This window comes from Haliotis asinina, chromosome 2, assembly GCF_037392515.1.
Source record: "Haliotis asinina isolate JCU_RB_2024 chromosome 2, JCU_Hal_asi_v2, whole genome shotgun sequence".
NCBI lineage: Eukaryota > Metazoa > Mollusca > Gastropoda > Lepetellida > Haliotidae > Haliotis > Haliotis asinina.
The window spans coordinates 16884382-16890669 of NC_090281.1; the positions used below are offsets into that span (position 1 = coordinate 16884382).

A 6288-nucleotide genomic window follows, 5' to 3' on the forward strand; every position below is an offset into this window, starting at 1 on the left:
GATGTGGTGTGGTAATGATGTGTGAAATTATATACAGTTTATAAACACTTTTCAATTTCATGGTGGTTTCCAGATGATAAGCCTGATTACGATTATACACTGTGGTTCTATTAATCCATTGTGTAACAAATTAGTGCATAGTAATATCATGACACTAAGTGGCTAGGTGCAGACAGATCTTCATTGTTACACAATATGTCATTAGCATATCAACCCATCTCCCCAGCAACGTGGTATACGGCTCTATAATCCCCCCTGAAGCTCTGGGTCGGAGGGAATACAATTGTTTAACCCAACAATTGTTTTATGTGTTTATGATGTCTCCATCAAGGAAGCTGTATTGCCACTATCCACCCATGTGGAACAGTCGTGAAATATACAGCATGTAATGATTGATGGGCGATGACACATCACTGCTGACAGCTGAGGACTAGGTGTTTTGGAGAAAGGGTTGGGATTATACAAGATGGTCATACAGTTGGGACAGCAAGCAGGTAACCGGACAGCTGGTCACTGTGAGTCGCTGGGATAGAAAATGTGAACAGTTTATTTAACTGTGTTTGTGATAGCATCAAGTGATTTGCTGGAATGAGAAGGTATCACTTGTGCTTATTTCACCCAGCTTAACTGTGCCACAGCAACAAACATATCAGGATATTTTATCATGGCATTGCACGGACCTATTGTCAACCCTTGAGTGGAGTATTCACGATATTAATCAGTCAGCAGAATAATCAGGTGGGAGGATTTTGATTGTTAAAGACATCCAGGTAATTTCAGATTTATATTCAAAGTCATCCAGGTAATTTCAGATATACATTTAAAGTCGTCCAGGTAATTTCAGATTTATATTTAAAGTCATCCAGGTAATTTAAGATTTACATTTAAAGGTGTCCTGGAAATTTTATATTTGCTTTATAATGGTGTTAGTACCTACACTAAAACATCACACTTAATGCAATAAAGACTAGCCATAAAGCATTTTTTCCTTTACCAATGCCTCTCAACTTCTAAAATGGCTCTCAAAGACATTTCAGATTTTATTTAAAGCATCCTGTTAATATAAGATTTTATTTAAAGTCAGACAGGTTATTTCAGAACATTTTTAAAGTTGACAAGGTCATTTCAGATTTTGTGTCACACTCTGACCCAGAAGGATGGTAACGAAAATTCCTTTCCTCAAACATCTTACATGTTAACCACACCCTCAGTGGTGTTCTTTGTGACACTAGATGCAATCAGCATATAAGACAGGTGCCTCTTGTGTAGGAAGCTTGTTCCGTGTATGTACATCTAGTGTGTATAAGCCAGCATCTCATGCTCCCAGACTGATTTATTAAGCCTTTGCAAATCAATATACCTGCAAAACATTGAACTGTCTTGCTGTACGTAAACCGATCAATAGACATGCAAAACACTGATTTTGTCCTATCATAACTCAGCTCACAATTACACAGGTTCATGTATGGTTTTAACAGAATTTTTTGTGCTGTCTGATATAGATCATAACCTATTATAATCAGACCATTTTTATTCTCAAACATCTTTGCAAATATTCATTCTGTTTCAGTTTCTGAATCGATCTTAGGGACATTCTCTGCTTGAAACCCACCAGTGTTTTGTGTAGGAATGGGCGTAAATCAATTTATTGATTTTTTAATATCAGTTTAACATGGAATCTAATAAACATGGAGCAAACATTCGTCTTTATGCAAATAATCTGCAAACTGCACCATCACTTTGTGACAAGTGTGAATAACATGACATACAGTTTCTCAATAAATTTCTGTATGGGTGGTGCATGATCCCCTCAAGTGTATTTGTTATGGGAACCACTAGACGTTGTATATAGAAACTAGCCATATGGAGTATAGGTATGGTATAAACCTGTTATACAACATCGAGTGTGATAGTATACTTTACACTCTGATTGTGAGGGATTGGCTTTCATGATGATTATCTCTGACTGGGTGGGGAAGTGCATGGGTGTGTTTTGGTTTGAACAGATAGGGGTAGATTTGGGTGAATTGATCATCTGTGGACAAGAAACTGCTGGCTGGGAAATGTGCAGGGATTTGGTTCCTGGGACTTATTGACATTGTCTGTGAAAGTGTGACAATACAGAGGCATGTTGTTGCCATCTGTATTGATGATTGCTGCATAAGCTGTAGCCTGCAGTGGCATATATCACAGCGTCACTGTGAGTCATCATCAATACTATCTGTTAGTGTAAGTTGTAACACTGGAGTTTTCTATTTGTTTTTTTCTGATGAATATTGTATGGATGTATTACTGATATGAAGGTTGAACACTTTTCAGTTGTGACATGTCAGATGTTGGCTGTGCTGTGTAAGAATTGATTTCCTATTAAGAATTGGTCTTCAGCAACCTGTGCTTGTTTGTTGTAAGAGGTATCTTGGGCTGGGCGGATCCAGAGAGGGGTAGTAGGTTGGTGCAAACTGTCCCCTCCCCCGTCTTACACCCACAAAACCTTTCCCAAAGAAGCATTTCTTTCAACCTTTGGACCTCATGATATATGTGAGTGTGTGAGATTAGTTTTATTCCAGCTATAAGGTGGCGGTCTGTAAATAATCAAGTCTAGACAATTCAGTGATCAACAGCATGAGCATCAGTCTGTGCAATTGGGAACCAATGATATCACCAAGTCAGCAAGCCTGACAACCCAATCCCGTTGGTCACCTCTCACGACAAGCATTGTTGCCTTTTGCGTCAAGCATGGGTTGCTGAATGCCTATTCATGATGTATGTGCACACCCCTTCTCCCAAATCCTGGATCCTCTGCTGTAGGGGATCAGGTTATCAGGCTAACTAGTCGCCTTTTATAACAAGCATGGGTTGCTGGAGGCCTATTCTACCCCGGGACCTTCACTGGTCTTCAGGTTATCAGGCTAACTGACTTGGATGTTGTGTGTCATTATATCGCAGTTGCATAAGTTGATGCTCATGATGTCAATCACTGGATTATTAAGTCCAGACTGAATGATTAACAGGTTGCCAACATAGGGCTAGAATTTTCAGTGTGCAGTGTTTAACAAAATGAAATAGATGATTAGGTTTCAGTAAGTATTTGAATAAAACAAATCTGAGAAATGTTGCTGTTATTTCAGGACGTTCTGAGATTCAGAGGCAGGTGAAGCCCACCAAAGACTATCAGTTAAGAGCCAACCTTCCACTCAACAACTCAGCTGGAAATATGTAGGTAAGTACTGTCTGTAGTATTTTCACATGGATGCTTGCATAGTATGATGGTCATATTGTATGACAAGATTATGTCATCATGCATTATGAAGGTCTTCATGCATTATGCTAGTGTTCATGCATTGTATAGGTCCTCATGACATCTTAATGCATGCCTTCTTACATGACAAGTGTAGGTCTTCAAGCACAATTCAGGTCTTCACTGACTATACAGGTCTTCACGCCACATACAGGTCATGATGACATCTTCATGCATGTTAGCGTACATTCAAAAGTAGGTCTTCATGCACGTGCACATGCACCATTCGGGTCTTCACTAATTGTAAAGTATTCATGCACCATTTAGGTCTTCACTAATTGTAAAGTATTCATGCACAATTTAGGTCTTCACTAATTGTAAAGTATTCATGCACAATTTAGGTCTTAACAAACTGTACAGGTATTCATGCATCATTCAGGTCTTCACTAATTATAAAGTATTCATGCACAATTTAGGTCTTCACTAATTGTAAAGTATTCATGCACAATTTAGGTTTTCACTAATTGTAAAGTATTCATGCACAATTTAGGTCTTCACTAATTGTAAAGTATTCATGCACAATTTAGGTCTTCACTAATTGTAAAGTATTCATGCACAATTTAGGTCTTAACAAACTGTACAGGTCTTCATGCACTATTCAGGTCTTCACTAACTACATAGTTTAGAGTTCTTCATGACACATACAGGTCATTGTGACATCTTCATGAATATCAGCTTACAAGACAACAAGCCTGTTTTCATGTAGTACACCCAATTCCATACGGTGTCAACTAGCAATGAGCCAGCTTGTTTACTGTCCAGTTGAAGAGCATGGAGAAAGAAAAAAGAAGGGCCTGGAGTTTTTCATTGGTCATTCTGAAGCACAAATATGGGTCGTTTTATGTGTTTTATAAGGGTCAGTGGGGTAACTGAAAGTGATATCAACCTCATATCATCCAGCATTGGCACCAGTCTATGTAAGCTGTTTTTCCTCAAGCTGCCTCTGTAACATGATCGATTCCATTAATATATTCATGAGGTTGCTATTTCTGTGTTGCTGTCTGATAAATGTCTGAAGTTATCAATACTGCGTCTGCACAAACACATTCATCGTGACGGAGGCCTTTCTTGTTGGCATGCTGTGTCACAAAATCACAAAATCAAAGACCAATAATCCTTAGGCTGTCATTGTGGCCATAGCGCTCACAAGAAGTTAAAGTGCACCCAATTTCATGAGCATGGCAACAGATAAAAATGCATTAGCTGATTGGTATGTGCTGTAATTTGTAGTGAATAGTATATCAACAGTTATAGAGATTCACAGGTGTTAGATTAGATATAGTCGTGCACATACACACGCCACAGTGGTATAAGACATGATAGTGCAGAGTCCTGAGGAGACAGGATTTGCTCAGAATGTATTTGAATAGAAGCCTTGAACATCCATGATGTTGGACATAAATTTTGTGAATTAAACACACACAGAATATTCTTCCAGGTGGTTGGTGCTGAATGTCACTCACCCACTCACTCACTCACTCACTCACTCACTCACTCACTCACTCACTCACTCACTCACTCACTCACTCACTCACTCACTCACTCTGATATTACAGTGCAGTGTTCCTGAACTCAACTTTAAGTCCCATTTCATGTCAATTGTTGATAACAAAATTTCCTTTTTGGATGACACTCTAAGACCCCATTGCAACAGGACAACACAAGTACACTGAAACACTGCATATTTTTTTAACGAAACAAAAGAGTCCCAAGAGTGTCATTGAGTCTGATTGATGTATGAAGTTGGCAGTATGTTCAGCTGATCTATCTGGGTGTCTGGGAAACAGAGAGTTATCCTCCACGTCTGGATTAGGTAGAGAGAAATCTAGCACACTGTCTTGAGACTGTGAATGTCGTTGTCACGTTTGTGGCACATGTGAGCTGTGCACACATAGAACACACCTACGACTGGAGTACTGCCTGAATATAAAAAAGGGTGTGGCTTTAAAGTACTAGCCACACCCAGATGTTTGAATTAAAAACAAACTACACTAGTGTGAAATACAGTACACGAAGAGGAATGCTTTGTTCTTATGTTCATATAATCTGTTTTAATGAATTGTTGATGAAGAATGATGACAAAATGATGACATTCAACCTGGACTTTAGGGGATACAACTGACAACAGAAGAGTCAGGGAACTCTGTCCATAGTGATTCAATGGCAGACAGTGTCCCATTGCCACGGGTTAATGTCGACTATGTTTGAAAACTGCATTTTACTTTAAATTATTAGAAGAATGAAAATTCATATTAGTCATAGGTTGTAACTGAGACAGACTTTGTGAAAAGGCAACGGCTTTACATTAAAGTTAGCTAAACGATAAAAAAAATACATGTATGTTTATATACTCATAGAAATTATAAAGGGAAGACATTAAAGTACAAGTGTTCCCTTATTTATTTCCAGAATTTCACTCACAGCGCAATGCTTGAAGAAACCTAGAAAAAAATAAAGGAACATGCATTTACATTATTCTCATTCTTGTTTCCATGGTAAGGTTGAAATTCCGTTTGTCACTCAGAGTTTCTGTGGTTTAACAGTACAACAGTGAATGAGTGAGTTTAGTTTTATATCAGCAGTATTCCAACAATATCATGGAGAGGGGACACCAGAAATGGGCTTCACACATTGTACCCATGTGGGGAATCAAACCAGGGTTGATGAGCAAATGCTTTAGCCACTAGGCTACCCAACCAACATCCCCCCACCCAACAGTACAACAGAATAATGATCATAATACCTGGCTGCCTTGGTTTGTATATATGTAGATTGGTAAACAGTTAAATCATTCTGTGAAATTGTATTTACTGGTTCGAGAAAACTGTAACTCAAAATATGTAAAGAAAATGCGTTTACATAGACAAATTTAAAGTTGTTTTATTGGAAAAATTAGGTGTCTTTGATTTTAATTGTGTTTGTTCAGATAACCATTATTAATCTGTCATGTTGCGACATTTTGTCTTCATCTTTTGAATGTGGTTGAGTAG

General features: G+C 38.3%; 1 protein-coding gene across 3 annotated transcripts in view; it reads left to right on the forward strand.

Moving 5' to 3' along the window:
* Positions 1 to 423: 423 nt before the first annotated feature.
* LOC137273317 (uncharacterized) overlaps positions 424 to 6288 on the forward strand; it is a 105751-nt gene continuing 99886 nt past the window's right edge. For 2 of the 3 annotated variants that reach the window (XM_067805893.1, XM_067805894.1), the window contains exons 1-2: positions 733 to 770; positions 3129 to 3220. The gene's annotated coding sequence lies outside the window, so the exon portion shown is untranslated. Of the gene's footprint in view, positions 495 to 732; positions 771 to 3128; positions 3221 to 6288 lie in introns of those variants that run through there. The other variant, XM_067805896.1, reaches the window with a different exon arrangement.